This window comes from Bactrocera oleae, chromosome 6 (genome assembly GCF_042242935.1).
Source record: "Bactrocera oleae isolate idBacOlea1 chromosome 6, idBacOlea1, whole genome shotgun sequence".
Classification (NCBI taxonomy): domain Eukaryota; kingdom Metazoa; phylum Arthropoda; class Insecta; order Diptera; family Tephritidae; genus Bactrocera; species Bactrocera oleae.
In genome coordinates, this window is record NC_091540.1 from 5626527 (window position 1) to 5649360 (window position 22834).

General features: G+C 31.2%; 1 protein-coding gene across 21 annotated transcripts in view; it reads left to right on the top strand.

Moving 5' to 3' along the window:
* Window positions 1-1401: 1401 nt before the first annotated feature.
* pHCl-1 (pH-sensitive chloride channel 1) overlaps window positions 1402-22834 on the top strand; it is a 117269-nt gene continuing 95836 nt past the window's right edge. For 5 of the 21 annotated variants that reach the window (XM_036358107.2, XM_036358113.2, XM_036358114.2 and 2 more), the window contains exons 1-2: window positions 1409-1843; window positions 14454-15683. The gene's annotated coding sequence lies outside the window, so the exon portion shown is untranslated. Of the gene's footprint in view, window positions 1844-14453; window positions 15684-22834 lie in introns of all 21 variants that reach the window. The other 16 variants (XM_036358121.2, XM_036358116.2, XM_036358127.2 and 13 more) reach the window with 11 other exon arrangements.

A 22834-nucleotide genomic window follows, 5' to 3' on the forward strand; every position in this document is an offset into this window, starting at 1 on the left:
TCCGAAGTATTGTACAGAGCTTTTATTCTTCGATATTTGCCGATTAGCTTGATATTATATTACACATGATATTTGCTTTTTATACCCTGAACAGCGTATATTAAGTTTGCCACGTAGTTTGAAAATACAGAAGGAAATGTCGGAGACCCTACAGAGTTTATGTATAAATGAACAGCGAGGCGAGCTGAGTCGATTTATGTTAGCTATATTCGTCTGTCTTACTGTATATACTCGAACTAGTCCCTAGGTTTTTGAGATATCAATATCAAGGGTCTGTATGAACTGCTTTTTAGTTGACGAGATGTCTTCAAAAAATTTGACACATACTATTACCCGAGACATCGCTATAATCTTCTAAGAAATGGTTCAAATGGGATTACTAAGCATATAGCTGCTATACAAAAGAAACGATTAAGCTCAAGTTCCTGTACAGAAAACTTTTGTATTTGTCAAGTTATCTTTACGAAATATGGCAAGGAATATTACCAAATCAACGGTTTAATCTTCGAAAACATTGTTCAGATCGGACCGTTTTAGCATATAGCTGCCACACATATTTATATTTATATTTATATTTATATTTATATTTATATTTATATTTATATTTATATTTATATTTATATTTATATTTATATTTATATTTATATTTATATTTATATTTATATTTATATTTATATTTATATTTATATTTATATTTATATTTATATTTATATTTATATTTATATTTATATTTATATTTATATTTATATTTATATTTATATTTATATTTATATTTATATTTATATTTATATTTATATTTATATATATATTTATATTTATATTTATATTTCCACAATCCAACACATAACATTTTTAAAGACACCGCCGCTCTAGACAAATTTACACCGGCGTTTTCAAGCATTACCCTTAACCGCGACATTCGTCCGTTCTAACAAATAAAACCAAAATAAAACGATTTGTTGACATTTCCATTTTCGCATTCGCGCTATGCCACATTTATCGGCCGTTTGTTGTGCTCGCGCAACATGCGTGCCATGCGAATATGCCGAGTCAATCAAAGCAGCGCACACTCTGAAACTTAAAAATTACACTCGCTCTCTCGCAACAACACTCATACCTCCACGTAGCTTTCCTGCTCCTGATTGCCTGTGGCATTTGTTGCATTAAAAAGTTCCACATACCACACGTTCGACCGCGCACAGCTAGCTAGCAGAGGAACTGCGGATGACGCATAGTTTTCACAGCAGCTTTTTGCCGCCCCCTGTACGGCTAACGGTTGAAATTTTCAAATTTTCGTAGTCCGAAAAAGCTCGCAGAGCAGATGGAAGTCACGAAATCAAATTTGCCAACTGATGTTTGTTGGCGAATCGTCGTCGCGCCTCGTCGCTGTCATCGACGAAACTGTCGTCATCTTCGTTTTGGCTGCGACGACGGCGGTGTTTAGTGCATGAAAAAGAATATTCTGTCATTTGAGTGTTCAGTTCGAGACGGGTTTGCAATTTAACAGCACTGACTGAAACGGTACACAGTGAATAGCGCGTGTCACAATACACCAAATAGTCAAATAGTTAGTTAATGTATACAAATATGTATATATATATATATATATATATTTGAATAATAAATAATATATATATTATATTTGAAACAAAAATATCGGCCAAGAAAGCGTGTGTGTGTGTGTGTTTGCGTGTGAAATAATTTTGTTAGCAACGGCGGCGGCCAAGGCAACAAAGTGAAATATACGAATAGCTCTGAGGCAGACAAGCAGAAAGCAGGCGCCTATACTAGATACGCCTCAAGAGCTGAAAATATTTATTAAAAATAAATATATAAAAAATAGGTAAATTATTTTTTAGTGCAAATTCTTTCTTCGTTGACAAATAAGTGAATATAATTATGGTTTTAAAATGAAGTTGGTTGGAAGTTGTTGCAGCGTTATAAAACTTTTTTGAATACTATATACTATATGAGGTGAAGAAGCATTAAATTTTGTGATTTTGTAATAACTGCAGAAACACACTAAGGTTGTTCCGGCATGAAGAAATGCAGTAAAGAAGTGAAAAAGCAAAACAAAAATATATTTTCTGAAGAAATATGAAACAAAAAATGTTGCAAAATTAGTTTCGAGAAGAAATATTTAAAATCTATAATGAAAATCGTACTCCGAAAACACAAAGTAAATAATTTTCTCAAGAAAAGAAAAACTCTATTTATAAAGTTGCTTTTCAAAAACTTAACTTAAGTTTAAAAAAAAAGTGATTTTTATAAAGATATATTTGAAAACTACAAGCAACTCTCTTCCTTGTGTCGTTACGCGACTTGGCAATGTCAATTCATGGAAATTGAGTCAGCTCGACAAAACGCAAGGCGCATTGTGCCAACAAAACTGTAGTGTGAGCTACTTTTATTGGCTTGTATTAGTAGCGCAGCGCATTGGAGTGATATGCAGGCGCTGGCTGGTTATGTAAAATGCGAAAATCGAAGTTGATTACTAAGCAAGCGGCCAGGCACAAGGCTGACAAGTGACTTCGAATGCAAGCAATATAACAGCAACAAAATAAAAAAACACAAAAAAAATTATTTAAGTACAGCAAATTGCAAGAGCTTCGAAATAAAATAAATATAACATAATAGTAAGAAATAAATGACATGATATAATTTTTTGAAAACTGCATTACCTGCATTGTCCTTATAAATAATATTAAAGATCATAATAGAAGTACAATATAAAAACAAGCGCAAAAAAGCTATACATGTTTAAAAAAGTTTTCCAAAAAATTTTTATTTTTTAACACAGAAAAAATACAATACAAAATGAAAGCGTATAATTAAAAATAAACAATTTTTTAGTAAGTTATTGTTCAAAAAAATCGTTTACTTCGGTCGCTCCGAAGCTATGTTATAATACCCTCTTCGCAAATTCAAAAGATTACAAGAACTCGTTTTTGAATGGTCAGTTTTTATGGCAGCTATATGTATGCTATAATAACACGCCAAATTTTGTGAATATATGTATCTTGTCACATGAAAAAGTTTTCCATACATAAACTTCATTCCGATCGTTCAGTTTGTATGACAGCAATATGCTATAGTGTTCCGATATCGACGGTTCCGATAAATGAGCAGCTTCTTAGGGGGTGAAAAGGACGTATGCCAAATTTCAAATCGATTCCTCAAAAACACTATTTTGCCTACATCGACCAAATGTTAGAATTGTAAACAAAAGTCTCATTTTCGAGATATGCTCAGTTCTTTTAGTTGCTTTTTATTTCTAGTATTTTTTTTATTTTTGTCTTATTATGTTTTATCAAATTTTATTTTTGATAATTTGATATTTTATTTGATATTATTTTATTTTTATTTTTATTATTTTATTTTATTTTTTTGTTTTATTTTATTTAATATTATTTTATTTTATTGTATATGATTTTATTTAGTTTAATTTAATTTAATTTTCTTGTATTTTAAATAATTAATTTATTTTATTGTATTTAATTTAATTTAATTATTATTTGTTTAAGTTTTTAGTTTCTTTTTATTTCTTATACTTTTTTATTATTGTCTTATTATGTTTTATCATAATTTATTTTTGATAATTTGTTATTTTTTTTCATATTATTTTATTTTTATTCTTTTATTTAATTTTTTTCTTTTATTTCATTTCTATTTTATTTTATTGTATTTTTTTATTTAATTTGATTGTATTGAATTTAATATAATTTTTTTATATTTTAATTATTTTCATTTAATTTACTTAAATGTAATTTTATTTTATGTTAATTAAAAATTTTTTTTTTTTATTATTGTGTATGATTTTATTTTATTTTATTGAATTTTTATTTAATTTAATTTTTTTCTTTTTTATTTGATTTTTATTTCATTATATAAATAGAAGTACATCTTTCAGTTAATTATTTTTACAAATGATCTTTAAGCAAAAGCAAAGACTTTAAAATTTTATACCTCATTTTATACCTCAATAAAAATTTTAAAATATCTTTTATACATATGCATACTTTTCTCATGATTTTTTTCAAAATTATTGCTTTAAAAATTGATTCGCCTACCTCTCTTACAAGACTTTTCTTTTTTATTTGCTATGCTTAAAAGTATCATCCTTAATATAGGCTGTTCTATGGCAATTGTGTTTTTGTAGTCTACATTTTGGCTCATGACTGTATTATGTTTTCATAGCCGGTATTTTGGCTCATGATCAAATTACAATTTTTTTCACCGAAGTCACAAACCTATGCAACTGCTATGGAATGAAAAACATATTTGATACAACAACTGGAGAATAATAGTGCTACTAATATTTATAATTTAATCCGCATTTATAGCTCAAGTTAAATATATAGAACTTTCCAGAAGAGTTGAGTTATTGTCCTATCTTTTAATAGAAGTATTTGTTTTGCCGATCTTATAACTTAAGCGTATAAATGCTTAGACAAAGTTATCATTAATATTTCCTACATATTTGTATGGACTACTGAATAACAAAGCTTGGTTTTAAGCTTCTCTTGAGTCGAGTTAGTTACTAATTATTTCAAAAATCTTAATTTTTAACCCTCGCTTTACTCTTTTCTTATCGAATATTTGTGTTTCATCTCTGCTGTGTTATATTCAACCCTTCTTTTGTGAAATGTTTAGATTTTTTTCTACTATACTCTTGATGGAGAGCAGTACTGGCTCTCTACTGCTTCTATAACGATTATTGAGTTAAATTTCGTTCAAGAATCTCGAAGTTATATACATATGTTTGTTAATCAGTCATATGAAGTTAATAAATAAAATACAAATAAAATAATTAACTTTTAATAAGATAATTTATTTCTTATCTTTGTTTTCCACACCAAAAAAGAAAAAACAACCTAAAAGCACGAAAAAGCAACCTTTATTTCTACAAACAACGTCTTCATTCATTTGGTCGAACAACTAAAAATAAAATCAGCAACCAAACAAGAAATGCAACATCGCCCATATGTGTTTCGCACAGCCACGCTCCTCCGCATTTCCTGCGCTTGCAATTACCTACAAATTACAACAATTCGTTTCGACTTTCAAAACAATGTGTACAAGTGCAAATTGCAGCAATTCATACGCAGCCAGCGAGAGCCCCGCAAGGTACTTGAGTCAAGTTGCCAAAAAAATCAAAGTACAACCAAAACCGAAAAAACAACAAAAATTACAATAAGACGTGTTAGCGCTACAAGCAAACACACTTAAAAGCACTTATGTTTATGTGTGTGTGCGTGTGTCTGGTAGTGCAATAGTGAAGCTATAAAATTTGCAGCGGCACGAAATTTCGTCTACGAAAATAACAAGAATTTGAAAATTAGAAACATGTGCTTATTTTTAGCGCGCACTGTGCAGTGCGGTGATTTGTGATTATTTTTTAATTCTTTTTTTGTGTACTTTATATGTGCACCTATGGCGAAATTTCATAAAAAAGGCAACAAAAAATCAAATCGAAAAAAATTGTGTCAAGGTGAAGTGCATGCATGTGCCACTGTAAACGCACTTGTGTCTGTGTGTTTGTATATAAATATGTATTTGCAACTAAAAAACGCAATACAACTAAAATTTGAAATCAAATTTCTCAATGTGTGTCAAAGTACGCGACTGTAATGAGTCCGACTAGTAGAAAGCGTGTACAAATGTGTGTTTTCGTGAAGTGACTGACTAGGTATGCTAGGACGCTGTGATTTGGTGGAACATGTGTGCGATGTTTATTTTTTTTTTTTGTAAGATGTGTAAAGTAATATTTATGAATATTGTAACTGGACTAAATATTCGTAGATAAAAAACAAAAACAATAATAATGGCAACGAAGTGAAAATTGAAATAAAAAAGAAAGCAATAAATCTGTAAATACACTCTTAAGCACAGCTTTATCAAAAAATAAATGAACTTAAATAATCAATCTAGTAAAATAGCTCTTTTTGTGTCGATTCAATGCCTAAAAATTTTTAAAATTTAGATTTTTCATGAAAATTACAAAGTATACTTTGATATATAGACATATAGACTCCAATCGCTTCTAAATTAAATATTTCTTAACAATAGCAGATTTTTATATAAGTACTTGTAGATTTTTTTGTTGTACTAGAATTTGCATTTTTCGCCGATTTATTGAATGACCTTGAACTCGCTGAAACTTTTAGTATTTTTTTAAAGGATGGGTGTTAAATGATGTAAGAACATCATAAATATTTAAATGAAGCAATAAGTATTTGAAATGAAAACACAAGATGAAACGTTGACATCGGTTGCACCGAAGCTAGAATACCCTTCACAAATATAATAGTTGCCATACAAAAATTTGATTTTGATCGGTCAGTTTGTATAGCAGCTAAATGCTATAGTAAACCGATCTGAAAAATTTATTCGGAGATTATAGCGTTGCCTTGGCTAATACTTCCTGCCAAGACTCTTGAAAATATCTTTTCAAACAAAAAAGTTTCCCTACATGGACTTCATTTTGATCGTTCAGTATGTATGGCAGCTATATACTAAGATGGTCTCACATCGGCGGTTCAGAGAAAATGAGCAGCTGTTAGGTGAGAAAAGGCAAGAGTTTAGTGATTTTTCAGAATAAGGTTTTTTTTTGGGAAAAAATTCTTTTACAAAATGTAGTATTTTTTGCCTATTATTGAACCGAAAAGATGAAATCATGATGAGTAGCCATAATAATTTTTGATAACTTCTAACTAGGGTACCGGAAATTATTTTTGAAGATAAAATTCTAAGAACAACAAATATAAGACTTTCAAAAAATATCATATATTGGTAAAGCTTCTCACATATTTACCATCTTCAGTGCAGTTCACAATTATACTCGTATGTATAATTAATCCAGACAATAATGCCTTTGTTTCCATAGTAATCATTACCTAAAGAAGTTTGTAACTGCTTGCATACTTTTCTAAAAAAAAATATTTTTTTATATGCGAACCATCGTCAAAAGCACTTATTTCTTGTTTGTAAACTACTCTTCGTTAACAAAAAATCGCAAAAAAAAAAATTAAGATTTTCATTATGAGCAATGAATATTTTTTGCCAATGTTCAGAAAATATGTTCTGCTTTTTGATAAAACAACTTATCTCTCTAAGTCTCTATAATAAATTTTGATGTTGTGATGTAAAGTCCGATTGTCGACTTGAGAAATATATTCATAGAAGAAGAACTTTATAACTATCCATATGTACAAAAGTTCATAGATTTTCCATTTTATATCTGTCATAATCAAATTTTGACTATGTATGTAAAATCATTTTTTTTTTCTTAATTTTAAAGAAAAATTTATTTGATAACATTTATTTATATCAGGAGATTTTGATTTATGGTAAAAATAACTGTTTAAAATTTATTTACTTTGAAAAATTAAGTCTAGCTAAGTTTTCTAAGAAAATACTTTCGCTATTCACATAATGACTGAAAGGAAATGGATTTTCGTATAATATTAGTCTTTCAGCATGCAAAGCGAAAATGCTTAACGGCGTTAAGTCTCAGCCAGCTCGTTGAGTACAACTTTTTATAAGATAATTTTTAGCGCAAAAGAGTTTAAGTTGATATAACAGATGATTTAAAAAAATCAGCATATAAGCACCCTGCATTAGTAATATTGAATGAATGAAATAAATGTTACTCATACGCCAGGGTGAACTTAAAGAGTTTTCATTTTATGCTATATACTATAGATTTTATATGCTGCTTGTGAGTCTGACGTTATTTTCTATGTGCTGCAATTGCATTACATTAATAATACTTATTTTATTTTATTATTTTAAATCAATTTGCGAGCAGGTTGGCGCTTTTTTTAATGTTTTTCATATCTAAAATGGCTATGCGCGCTAAAATTTCAATTAAATTTTTATCTGATGCCACCGCTAGTCGGTTTTCACTTGACTGGAAACTAGCAAATTCTAATTTCAACATCATTATCTCGGCAGAAAATCGACACCAATTCTAATTTGAGTGGCACAACTGGAAAAAACGCCATGTGCGCTCAGAGTGCAAGGTATTAGTATCAAAAACGCAACTAAGCTACGTAGCGGTAATATGTAAAAGTTAAAATAAAATGTAAAAAAATATATATATATCTAAGTTTAAGTATGAGTGCCTCCGCTAGCATTTGCTGCCACTGCACGTCTGTGTGCATGCCAAGCACATGAAGCCACTAGGCGTATGAGTTACTAATGAGCAACACGAGTGTGTGCTGGCTTGCCACAGTAACTGACTGACTGTTGAGCGGCAGCGACGGCAACTTTGCTATGTACGAGGGTGTGTTTGTGCTGATGTCGTGACGCGTTACTTTGCAGTTGCCTGCGACGGTTTGCCGAGTTCATGGCAAGCCACAACTAATACATGGTGCTTCATGCTGTTTGTTGCTATTGTTGGTATAGTTATTTTTTTTTTGTGTAGTTACTGTGAGACCTATATTACTACGAAAAATTACGAATTACACGCGCGCTTTGCATGCGTTCGCCGCAAATGTTTCGTTTGCAAAGAAAAAAAAAAAGGAAAACCACAAAAAAAATTAGAAAATTATAAACAACGACACAACCAAAGTAGAGAATGGCAAAGGGTTCGTACAATGCGAACAACAGAAATTAAAATAACTGTAGGCGCGTGGTTAACAGCAGGGCAGGTTGCAGCACCACAAACACATGGCACAAAACTAAAATGATGTGAGTGGAAAACGCGCGACTCGAAATATTTACTCGGTTGCTTGCTTTGGAAAGATACGCCCACTGTCACCCTTTTCAGTTAACATTGTATGTGTATGCGTGTTTGGGTATATATATATACGTATGCGAGCCAGCCTGCGGTGTGCCATCATTGCTGCGTTGCTAACAACAATTGACTCGCTGCTCTTTGACCATGCATATTGGCTGACATTATTGTTGTATGTAATACAAAAGGCGCCAGTCAAGTTGGCGGCCAACGGCTGCAACGATAACGGTATATGAATTTTTATAGTACGAAATGAATATTCTAATATACCAAGTAAGAGTTTTGAGCGGTTGCTTATTAAAATGCAAACTAATGGTAGTGCATAAATTGAATATCAAATTGTTGAATTCGAAATTAGAAATTATACAGAAAATTAATAAAGGTAGAATGCTACCGCTTGCTTAGTAAATTTAAGTCATAATAAATTTGTTAGCAATTCAAGTTTTGAAAATTAAGACATCAGAAGCATGCTTACAGTTGGAAATATTTCTGAAACTTATACCACTTATAAATATTTTTTTTTTTTAAATAGTCATGATGATAATGACATTTCAAATTATCTTTGAAAAACGCTTAAATTAATTTAAAATTAATTAAAGAACGCTTGCAGTTGAAAATATTTTTAGGCAATCTTGCACCTATAAAAAATCGAATTTAAAAAAAAATAATAATAAGAAGTGAAGCGAATATATCGATATCAGCTTGAGGCCTACGCAAGAAAATATTAAAGTTAGTTTTAGTTCAGGGTTGCCAACTATTTACAAAACTTTATTTAAAAAAAATTGATGTATAGGGTTATTAAATATATAGATACCACACAGTGATCTAAGTAAGATGATGCCTGAAATTATTATTATAAATTGTAAAAGGTTAGTTGCAATTATTTTTAGATAGCTTGCCAACTATTACAAAAATAAAAAAAAAATATAAAATAATGGAATTTATGGTTTTCAAAATGTTGTCTAAGAAAGATGATAGCTGAAATTATTTTTAGAGAAGAGTTGCCAACTATTCACAACATTTTTTTTCAACAAAATTTTAAATGTTAACCGAAATTTAATAATATGGTTATCAAACCGAGAATATTTAAGGAATATAGTTTTAAGTAAGTTGTGGCAGGATTGCTGACTTTTAAAGAGTTATTTCCGTACCATTTTATAAAAATATTAATTCTTGACTAATTATAAGCCAAACAGTATATAAAAGTTTATGAATAATGATTATTATCGAAAGTTTTTTATCTTAAAAGCTTTGCCATTAAACTAAAGAGCTTCAAGGAACCATAAAGTTGAAGGTGGAGAAAATTTATTGTGATAAATTTGACAAGATGACAGGGTTTTTATTAAATTAAAGCATTTAAATTGTGATACTAAAGGTCTAATTCTTACATCTCTACATAACTTCTTGAGGTTTATATTGCATTATACGTTTAGCTATAGAAGACCACTAATTTAAGATATAACATAGATGTACTTCGTTGAATGGCGCTTAAATTATTTTATGTAGAAATCTTACCAAACTGTCCGTAGGTAAGAAGTTTCTGCAAGGAACTACCAATAATCAGTAGTGTCTATATAAGCAAATATTCGATCTCTTCTTACAACAGTTAAAATTATTGAGTGTGGGTATGTTAAATAAATACATAAATCTAATGAAGTCTATATTTTATTTGCACGGGACAAGATAAATGTTTGCTTAACAAGCAATAATTCAGCTGCGACCACAATTAGATCAATAAAACAATTTTCTTTCTTCAGCCACATAGTAACAGTTACACGTAGTTGTAATCATGTGTAGCTAAATATGAGATGCAACAATGAAATGCCACAATATATACTCAGACAAACTATGACTAAGCGCTGTTACAGAAATAGCTACAGGTACGATGGGGCTTAGCTGAATTGTGGCGTGTACATGTATATTTTATATAAAATATGTACAAATATTTGATATGTCTTGCAACATTGTTTACAAATGTAAAGAATGAGGAATGAGCTAATATTATGAGATTAGTTAATTTATCAAAATAAATATTTTATGTTCAATCTATCAAACTATATACATATAGAAAAATCAATAGCAAATAAATAAACTTTATTGGCCCTATAGAGACATAATACGGAAAACCTTTTATATCCCAAAGACAAATTTTAGACTCCAATATTTTAATATAAAACCTTTAGCGTATAAATTATTATATTGTACCACTTTATCCATTTCTATGCATTACTTTATCCTTGCACAGTGCTTAGGGCACGAACAAATTAACATTCTGATTATATGTGGTACGATGTAAGATAAATTATGCAAGCCAAATGAGGTAAAACAAGAAAATTACTTTTGTATATATATATAATATTATCTTTTTCAATAACCAAAAAAAAGAACAGTAAACAACAACACCAATTTTTCAAATAAATTGTTTCTAAGCGAATTGTATCATATTAAAGGCAATTCAAGTAAAATTCGTGAAAAACAATTGCGATTTCACAAATGAGTAGCCGTGGGCGCCTAGGGATTGCCGAAAAGTAAAACCAAAATGTCTAAAATGAGAAGAAAGCAGAGACCAGCGAAACAATTTGTGTTTTCACGCCACATTGTGCTGGCTTGCATGAGCAAATGTTGATTTTTCAGCCGGTAGCCTATGGACAAGTACATAGTAGCGCTATAAAGACCGATCAGCTGATGAGATAATGCCTTGTAGTGCGCCGCTGTGAACAACTATGGCGGCAGCAATGGGGCGCCAACAACCTGTACATAACAAAGCTGAAAAAAAAGATAATTAAAAATACAAACACACACATAAACGCAAGCATTATTTTTCGCGCATAAGAGCGCGCACATATTTGAGCTCTTAGGCTAACACACTGCTTTCTATACGCTCTCACGCTTAGCATAGCTGCGTTATGTTTTTTTATGGTGCAGTTGTTTGCTGCTAAAAGCAAATATTCGTTCACATATCAACAAAGAAATTAAAACAAAAAAAAAGAAACATGTATATAAACGACATGAGTCCCGCGAGGCATGGTGTAACACAGAAGCACACACACACGCGCATGCTGAAAAGCGCGCTAGCGGTCTGCCACCTGCATGCTCTGTTGTCATCAACCGCAGCCAAGCTACCGCCAACTGCCGCGCCCATCACTATTTTAATTTGGCGATTTGGCGACTAAAACAATATAAACAACAACAAATGCAATATACATATATTCAGCATAACAGAAGACAAACCACCGCGTTGTGTGTTTAGCTCAATTTCGTGATTTGTTGTTGTCTTTCTTCTATTTATTTTTCTGCTTCCTCCTCGTTTTTTTGTCGAATTACTCTGTCTAATTTCTTCGCTGGCTATTCGCTGTGTTTGCCTTGTCTTGGTTGTGTTTGTATAGCGCGGCATTTGTGCCGTGGTTGTCTGTCAAGGCGTCAATGGCAGCGTGCAACGTCACGGCGCGCCAACATTTCGACCAAACGCCATTTGTTTTCGCCTTGCTTTGCCGCTTTCTTGTAGTTGTTAGGGTGTTAACATATATGCATGCATATACACATCTACATATGCATGTACTCTATACCTGAATATAACTCTTTGCCTTTTTCTTGCTTGCGTCTGAGGTCTTCCAGTTAATGCAAATGTCCTCCAGCAAAAAACTTCACAAAACTTTAAATAGATTATTTTTTAAGGCAACGCTACAATAGCAGCAAAATTTTTTCAGTTTTGACTACCACAACTTATAGCTCTCATACAAACTGAGCGATCAAAACCCAGCTCGTGAAACGAAAAATGTTTTTTTGACGAGACGCGTTTACGAAATTTGGCACAGATTATTCTTTTAGGCAACGCTACAATAACTGAGGAAATTTTTGAGATCGGACTACTATATCATATAGCTGTCATGCAAACTGTGCGATCAAAATTACTTTATGGAAACTCCGTAATTTGTGAAGGGTATTCTAAGGTACTGAAGTCAACTTTTTTTCTTATTTTCTTTTTGTTTTTCCCTTTTGTCACTAATCTATTATGAAAACTTGTTAAGAACCATATACTTTCTCGACTCGCTTTCAAATTTTTTTTATTGTGGTGTTTGCTTTTGAAATTTTTTTGCCTCGATTTTGAATTCACATTGTTTTTATTAAAAAATGTTATGTAGTCTGGCCACAATTCAATTGTTTGAGATTATACTGTGGTTCCAAATATTTTTATGGGCCACTAACGGAAAAATACACATTTAAGTGCAAACACTAGGGCTCTTCAGATACAAATTTGCACAAAAATATATATGCATACGCATGTATGTTTGTACTATAACTTGACTAGAATTCCATTGTTGAAACAATAGAAATGTTACTTTTTATATTTTTCATTTAAACGATATTTTTTACGTTTTAACGAGAAATATTTGATAAAGATTGAAGAATAAAGGAACTAGAGAGTCAACAACGCACTAAAATGCAGGGGATCAGTAACTCTACCAAAAAAATACCTAAAATCACTTGTATATTTGATATATGTATTTTTGTACAAAATATTTGCTAATCTAGCCATGTTGGCCTACATTTGTCAAAGCTGTCACACAGAACGTGAGTTTTGCAAAAAATTTTCTATGATTTTTAGAAGTTCTTTCAATGTAAGTGACTGCAATGACATTTGCCAAAAGTTTACTGCGTTTGAAAATATTTTTACACTGACAGCTGATTTGACAGCCGACCCTCTTGGAGGGTTACAAAACGAATAATAAAATTAAATGAAGTTATGGTTAAAGCTTTGAAAATATGCAAAGCCCCTTCTACCTTCCAGGAGCGTCAACTTTTATCAGTACAGATATTAAAATTATACGTTTAAAATGCAACAACAACTAACCAATCAACCAAATTACTTCGATAAGTCACCAGAAAATATATTCACTTAACGGGTTTTAAAAATACAAAGTATTTTAAGTTTAAAATTTTAACAGAGTTATTTTAAAGTAACTTAAAATTATTTTAAAACAAGTTTTGAAAAAAAAAATTTTTTTGAAGTCAAAAATGTATAGTTAGAAATTTTGAAAAACAAAAAAATTTTAAGCATAATATTATAAAATTTTAATTTTTTTAAAGTAAATTTTGAGAAAGAAAAAAACTGTTTAAGTAAAAAAATTTATATATATTTTTTTTAAATTAAAATTTGGAAAGAGAAATGTTAGAGTAAAACATTTTATTTTACTAATTTTAAAATAAATTTTGCAAAAGAACAGAATTTTTAAGTAAAACATTTATTTTGAAGTAAAAAATTTAATTTTAAAGTAATTGTCGAGAACATAAAATTTAAATAAAAAAATTTAAGCAAAACATTTTAAGCAAAAAATTTAATTTCAGTAATTTTAAAGTAAATTTTAATAGCAAAAATATTTTGAAGTAAAAAAAATTAAGTAAAAATTTTAAGTAAATATTTAATTATTCTTATTTTGAAGCAAATTTAAAAACAAAAATTTTAATTTGAAAAACTTTATTTTAATAATTTTTAAGTAAATTTCGAAAAGAAAAAATATTTTCTAGTAAAAATTTTTATTTTAGTAATTTTGGAATAAAAAATTAATTTTAATTATTTAAAGTCAGTTTTGAGAGACCAAAAAAATATCTTGAAGTAAAAAATTTAATTTTAGTAATTTTAAATAAATTTTGAGAAAAAAAAAATAAAAATTTTATTTGGATATATAAATAATATAAAAATGCCTCCATATAGGTATGTAGTTCAACAAAAATGCCGTAAATAAATATTTATGCTTACTTAAGTATGCCGTCGAGTGAGTCAGTGAAGCAACCGACAACATAAAAGCAAATCGGAAAAAGTGAAAAATGAATTGTGCAGAAAGATATGTGTGAGCAATGAAGCAGTGGACATTGAATTGAAAATAGCGAAATGAAGTGCTAAAGAATATCCTTCAAAACAACGACGAAAAGTGTAAAATAGTTATTACCCCAAAAAGGTGGAGACCAACAAGCAAGCCAAGAAAACGTTTTATGACAAGAAAGAAATACAGAAAATAAAACGGTATATGACATGCACGCATATACCAAACATGTACACATGTATGTATATAACGGCATATAAACAACATTTCGCTTTATAGCGTGTGAGCGGTCAATGTATATAAATATACAACTATACATAAGGACCATACAAACAACCAGCTGTCAAAGCGCATTTTTCAACTCAACTCAACGCAACTGAACTCATTGAAATTGTTTATATTTATATGTTAAACGCTGCTGTTGTTGTCAAGTGTCCTTTATACGAAAGGACATAACAACATCAACGACGTCAGTGCGACAGCTCGTGTTCATTCGTGTTTGCTTGTGTATGCTTCTTTGTATGCGACACAACGTATTGTATAATATATAGTCACGCGTGTGGCGAATAGCTGCAGGCAAATTGAGTCAACTAACAATACGACTGCAACAAAAACAACTTAACACGTATTTTAAATAGTGTAACAGCAACAAAAACAATAAAAAAATTATTGCATGGAATTTTTTTTGTAAATAATAATATGTAACAATAGTCAAAGTAGGCGACCTGTGCAGCAGCTGAAGTAGAGGTTAGAGGTAAACTGTGTAGTGAAGTGTTTTGCTGCTGCAGGACATTAAGCCCTTGCACGCTCAGCTCTAGTGTCCAACTAACCTCGCTCGAACGGCTCGACACAGTGGCCTTAACAGCAGCTTCACTAGCTAGGTGACTCAAACACAATATTGTGTGTCTGTGTGTGACAGCTTTACGTGTGCGTGTGTGTGTTGTCACGCGTCTACATCCGCACATATATCATATAACATTGGCTTTGAAATTAGCTTACAACGCTGGAATTATACAAGCGCGTGTCAACTGCCAATATACCGTAACTGCTAACTATTAATTCAAGGCGGCAGCTGTTGAAATCCGTTGCGGCAAACAACTGCAAACCAAAAACAATTGCAGGTATGTAAATAAATATTTTAATTTACGCTTAATTATATAAAATTACAGCAACTGCAGGGACTGTTGAAGGACAACATATTTACGTTTTTCCTACATTTATTTTTATAAAATTTTTTGTAGGTATACATTTTTTTTTTTAATTATAGTACTAGCACCTTGAAAATCCAGCAATTACTTTAATTGCCGCAATTACTGTAATGTAAAGCAATTCAATTACAATATCATGATGCAAATCGGCAGATTCCTTCTTATTAACCTTCAGTCTTCCGTGATTTGTTTTGATTTTTACACATGTCGGAGACTATCTAAAACCAAAAAGAAGAACCCTCTATATAAATAAACCGGACTTAGTATCTGATGGCTTTTAGTTTTTTACAAAACTTATATTCATATCATCCGTCGACTACAGTGATTATATACACTTGCAAGCCAGAAAAACCACCTGCCTTATGATTTTGTATTTTTTTGAAGAGAGACATTTTATGTAATAAATAAATTCAATAACAGTATATTCACAGTAATTGAGTATATGCACACTCTACTGACTTAATTTAAGACTTAATTGTCTCAGCTAATTGACCAATTGCGATATACTATACTGTTTATTAGCTATTGCGGTTTAAAGACATCATGAAAGTTAAAAATTATGCAGATGCTACAGAATTTATTTTAAATTGTAAAAAAATACAACAATAATAATAATTAATAAAAATATATAAATAATAATACTACAAAAATTAAATAAAATTATCTTTGAACAATATAAGTAAAATTAACATAACTAAAATACCAATAATTTTGGAAACTTTCTCCAATTCAGAGTGTAATCGGGTGTGTTTTAAGAATCCAAAAAGCTTTTCGTATTAAAGCAAAAATTTTCAGCATTAAATAATATCTCTTGCTTTCAACTTATTCTACTTATTTTATTATTATTTTTTTTTTGGTTCCCATGAAAATTGTTTGCTTCCAAAAGAAAGTGCCAACAAATCACGTCATTATTCTCAAATAATTCACAGCGAAAGATCAACGTTTTTATGTGCTTATAACATATGTACATATATACAGATTATGCCTACATACATATACCTATATACGTAGCTGTGAGTGCCATTCAAAACGAAAAAAAAAATTCTAAATGTAACGTGAAAGCTATGACCGGCTTTTAGCAAAGCACTTGAAAGCTCTTATGCTGTATTTGGCACATTTGAATATATATACAAATATGTATATGATATATAAAACATATACTTGTATAGTATTCCGTATTCACTATGCAGAAAGATTATAAAAATATTTATTAATGTCTGAAATGCGCTACGTAATGGATTATATATAATATATAGTAAATATACACATATTATGCACTAAAAAAAAATAGCACGAAAAATATATGTCGTTAAAATGTTCTAAATTATCTGACAATTTAATATGTGTGCTGTTAGCCAAGTTCATGGTATATAAAGATATATTTTCTTTTCTTTTTTGTATTTTCTGGATTTTCATTTCTTTAGTCGTGTACTTCATCAGCTGTTGGAAGCAATTTGGGCACTGCTAATGCTTTATAATTTGTTGGAATGCTAATGGTATTTTATGGATTTAGAATCCTTTTAGACACATACATTCTTTAATGTGCTTCAAATTCACTCTACATAACTATTGTTCATATGCCTTTAAACTATAAAATTAATTGAGACAATTAGAATTTCAATTTTCACAATTTAGCTTAAACAATAACCTTTTGTTCATATGCCATTAAACTATTCAATTAACTGAGGCAATTAAAATTTTAGTTGACTGCATTTATCTTAAACAATTAACTTTTGTTCATATTCCATTCGACTTTTCAATTAGTTGCGGCATTTAGGATTTTAATTAACTCAATTTTGCTTAAACAATTAACTTTAGTTCATATTGCAGTAAACTATTTAATTAATTGAGGCAATTATGCTTACAATTTTCACAATTTAGCTTAAATAATTAACTTCTGTTTATATACCATTATACTATTCAATTAACTGAGGCAATTAAGATTTTGATTGACTTCATTTAGCTTAAACAATCACTTTTTGTTCAAATAGCCATAAACTATTCAGTTAGTTGGAACAATTAAGATTTCAACTGACTCAATTAAACTTAAAAATAAATTTTTTTTTGATATTTCATTAAACTATTTAATTATGTGAGGCAATCAAGATTTTAATTAACTTAATTTAGCTAATTTGGTATTTGAGCTATTTTGTATTTCCTTTAAATTAAAAAACAAAAGGAATAAATAAAGCAATGAAGTTTTGGTGCGAGTTAACAGAGGTTTGACTGTAATCTTACGAAGAAAAAATTACTTGTTGATACCAAATTATTGCAACATTTAGCACCCATCTATATTGCTATGGGAGTAACTGGATATACTCTCTGGTTCTGTAGTAATTCAATATTTATTGTGTAAGCTTATTGCTCTATTATATTATAAAACTGAGCACAATTATTGCTTAAATTGTGTAAATTTCCTTAACTAAACAATTAATAATTTAAATCAGCTAGTAATTGAAACCTGCTAATTGCTCTATTATATTTGAAATTGGTCACAATTAGTGCTTAAAGTGTTTAAAACTCCTTAATTGAGCATTAATGTCATATTAGCTAATATCAGTTAATCGCCTAACAACTTTGCAACATAACTTAAGCTCAAACACTTCATTAGATCAACAGCCGCCGGAAAATATATAAAACTACTTATGTATGTATGTATTAAAGTATCCAAAAATTGGCTCCCAAACAAATCAATTGCAAGTACGCACATAATTATCGCTCTGTTGTCATGCTGTTAAGATTTATTTGCCGCTATTCTATTTTACTGCCACCTTTTCAGCGCGTCCAATTGTCTGCCGATAAGTTGGTCGATTCGTTTGGCCTTCAGTCTGGCTGTCGCTTCGCTGTTTTGTTTTTAGTTTAGTGTTTTTATATTCTTTGGCATCTCTAACCAACTGTGTAGAAATATAAATAGAAATGGTTGTTTTACCAATTGGCAAATGGTCGAGACATTTACGATTTGCTCTTTGTGCTACGCGTGCTGGGTATAAAATGTTTATGGGCTTTTATTGTTTGACACGCTTCTTTAAAATGATTTATGATACAAAAATTAGTTTTGTGATAAAAGATTTTTATTATACTTCTAAAGCCTCATCGCTCTGAGCAAATCTTACAATTTTTTCCTCTTTATTAATGTTCTGCGATCACTGTTATATTTAATAATTAGCCTAGCATCAGTCAAAAATATTCAAACTACCATCACTCTGGTTCAACTGAATGCAACGATGTTCTTCGAAATATCTAATAATTTCAAGCAAAGTTTATTTTATGTTCAAAAAGGCATATAATAGCCAATTAATACAGTTTCAGTACTATCAATTATAATATACAGCAATCTTACGTATATAAACTCAATTTATTAATTGCACATTAAATACCAATCAAACTTTATTGTTAATTAAATTGCGTGACATGCAACCCTGGTTAGTTAGTTTAGCGAGAAGTTAAAACCGCTCAGTAATAGCCAATAAATTTTCATTGTAACAAAAATAGTATGTAATTTCTTAAGCAACCATAAGAATATCAAATAAGTAGAACAAAATGAAAATTCAGCAAAATGACACTTTATTGAAAAAATTTACAGAAAAAATTCCGGTTGCGTTGTCCAAATTGAGGATGCTTACGATTACAGACAACTTCAATGGTTTAAAGATTAAATTTATTATTTGTAAATTTCAACATAATTTTGTGCGGTGCATCCTTGGACCTGCGACCCTACGGTCTTTAGACTTCTACGAGCGTTAAAGCCTTTGCTAGACACGAACCTTGCTATGGATTATTAGATGGATAGGTTTGAATGTAGAGCTGATGGTCAAAGTATTCTGTCACCATATAGAAAAAGCTAACGGGTTAATACCAAGGCTGCCTTTATACCGTTAAAACCCTGGCAGGCCTTGGAGTACGCTCCTCTGCGGTAGATAGATATAAGTTGAGATAAAAGCTTTTTTACGCTGGTCGGCCCTAAACAAACTGCCTCATAAGGTGTGCGTAAATCAATTTCTTGGCCTTGTAACCGAGATAACGTTGGAACTGTATATGGCGACTAACTTTCCAGAAGGTGGATAAAGGCTATGAGTGGGAATACTCACAACATAAACAATAATTACGATATAAAATTGAATAAGGACGAGAGAAAAAGAAGGTCGGAACCGACTTCAATTGGATAATCTTTCGGGAGGGACGCCACCACCCAAGGCGACGAAAACCTACTCCGAAAAGGGTAATAGCAAACAGAAATTCTGATCGTGAAAGTTCATACTTATTTTCTGTGACACATAATCAACAAATACGAATATTTTATAAAATTTTGTTTAATCCATTTTAATGTTTTTGAAATACCGAGGGAATCTGTGAGCTCAGTAGCCTTCAGAATTCTGTTTCTATAGTATGTTTGAAAAAAAACACTATATAAATTAGTTTAAACAAACGTTACAACAAACGCTTTAAGAAGAAAGGTAAGCAGATAATCTACCACAAAACTTCCTGCTAAGCAATTAATAGAAATTTTGCTGATAATTTAAGCACCAACAGCTTTTAATGGTGCGCACCGCATTTTACTTTCAAGCGACAACTTTTAACACGAATAAAAGCTGAATATAAACGAACGTATTTAATTTCCTAACTGCATGCGAGATCACGCTATTAATAACAAAAATATGAAACCTTTGAACCGTTCAACAAACACGAGTACTCAATTTCTATTTTGGCAATTTTGAAAATGTCATCAACAGAGCCGTGCCTAGTATGTGCTCGTCACTATGCATTCATGTGTACAGCTAATAAAAGCAAACCACATAGGTGACTGCAGAGCGCTGATATGCGGTACATGCGACTATGGCGCTTGGGGTGACGTCAAAGCAGCGTGAAAGTGAAAATATTCGAAAAAAGTTTCACACAATTTCGGTGTTTTTTCGGCGGCAACACAGCTGCAAGCATAATTTTAGGCGCTGTAACGTATGAACTGCAAATTGCTTAGATTTACACACAAACAACTCAACAAATACACGCGAGCGTAGCTTATGGGCGATGCCATAAACTGACACAATCGCAGGTGCCATATGTGTTGCAGAGCAAAAGCGGGTCGCCAAAAGTGCAAATATTAGCAGAAGCAACTGCAGACGTTGACTGCGCCATCTCCAGCGTCAACGTTAACGCCAACGCCGTGTGTGCTGCGATTATGTGAAAATTGCGCTATGCCACACACAACTCCGACGACTTTCAGCGCTTTCGGGGGCGTATTGCCTGTGCAAATGTTATATATGCGCTGCATAACGCCTCAAAGTATGCCAAGGGGCAAATGAAAACAAACGAGTAGCAACAAAAACAAATAAACAAACAAATATGAACTAGTGAATTGGTGATTTGTTGAACCGAGCTATGACAACCTACAAACACGTAAGCCTAGGCGCAGGGCGACGTATTTTTTGTGATTTTTTTTTTATGACTGCAATTCGCTGATATGAGAAACAGGACTGTAAGAAATGCGCTGCTTATTGCTAGCTGCTAAGACACATTATTTTTAGTTATTTGTACGGTCTTTCATTTTTGAGGATTTTTCTTTTTAAATTGCAATTTTTCGCTGTCTTTATTTATGGTACTGTTGATTTAGTTTTGGAAATTGCGCAAAAATGGAAGAAAATTATTTTGAAGGTGGTGAGTGTGACAAAGTGATTGGCTGGATGTAAAGCTGTAGTTAGATAACTGTGATTTGGTCAAACTTTGAATGGATATACATATGTGCAAGTTCTTGTCACTTCAAGCACTCTAGTAGAACTGTGAAACCTCCAAAATTGGCCGAATATCGATTAAACAGCTTTAATAGGAGCTTCGAAATGTTTTCTATTATCAAAAAAACATAATTTTATGTTTTCGTTGGCAAGCCACATGCACATGGATACACGCTAACGGGCACTGAATTTCGCGTATGATTATTTTAATATCCTGCACTGAGGTTTGTAATACCCAAAAAGAAACGTTGAAGACCCTATTTATTTACTTTAAATATGTAAAAGATTAGCGTGACGCGCTGTTTCGATTAAGACATGTCCATCTGTCTGTCCCTCTGTACATATGGGAAGCAGTCCCTCAGTTTTTCAGACATCGACTTGCAATTTGACACAAGTCATTTTCTCGCCAAAAAACTGCTCGTTTGTCGGAACCGCCGATATGGGACTACTGTAACATATAGCTGCCATACAAGCTGAACGATCCAACTCCAGTCCTTGTACTGAAAACTGTTGTATTTGACGAGGTATTTTGACAAAATTTGGCACAAACTACTGTCCAAGGCAGCAGTGTAATATTCGAAGGAACTGTTCAAATCGAACCACTATTTCGTATAGCTGCCATATAAACTGACCGATATAACTAAAGTCTTTATATGCAAAACTTTTATATTTGAAGAGATATCTTCACAAAATTTGGTGTATATTACTAACCAAAGCGTTGCTATAAACTCCGAATACATTGTGCAGATCCGATAACTATAGCATGTAGCTGTCATATAAACTGTCCGATCCAATTTAAGTCCTTGTGTGGAAACCTTTTTAATTTATTATATTTTAAAGCATATGAGTCCAAGGTTTGAAAAATATATGGGAATTCAGAGTTCTTTCGATCAAAACTGAAAGAAATACAAAGGAAAATGAATGAATATCAACGGGAAACTAGCTGACAAACTTCTTACTTCAAAATCTATGTGTAAAATAGAGCAGTGAACAGAGTCTGAAGTACACCATTAGAAAAACTTACAGCCGAGCTCCCTTTTATTTTCGAAATATAAAGCTACTTGGGCTGATTTTGGATATTTCTTTTATAAACAGTATGCTTGCAAAGTTGTTGAGTTCTTTAAATCAACTATAGTTATGAAATATAAAGCCATCTTGATTCCTTCTACAACGAAATTGCTGTAGCTTATGGCGTGATTAAAAAACTCAGTGCTTCATCAAAACTTGCAAGCTAGCGCATGTTTTAAATAAAATTTCAAAAATAAATCTTTACGAAAGCGTCACATTTACTTACAAATATCGATAAAGTGTACAACTCCACGTGCGACACGACGTATG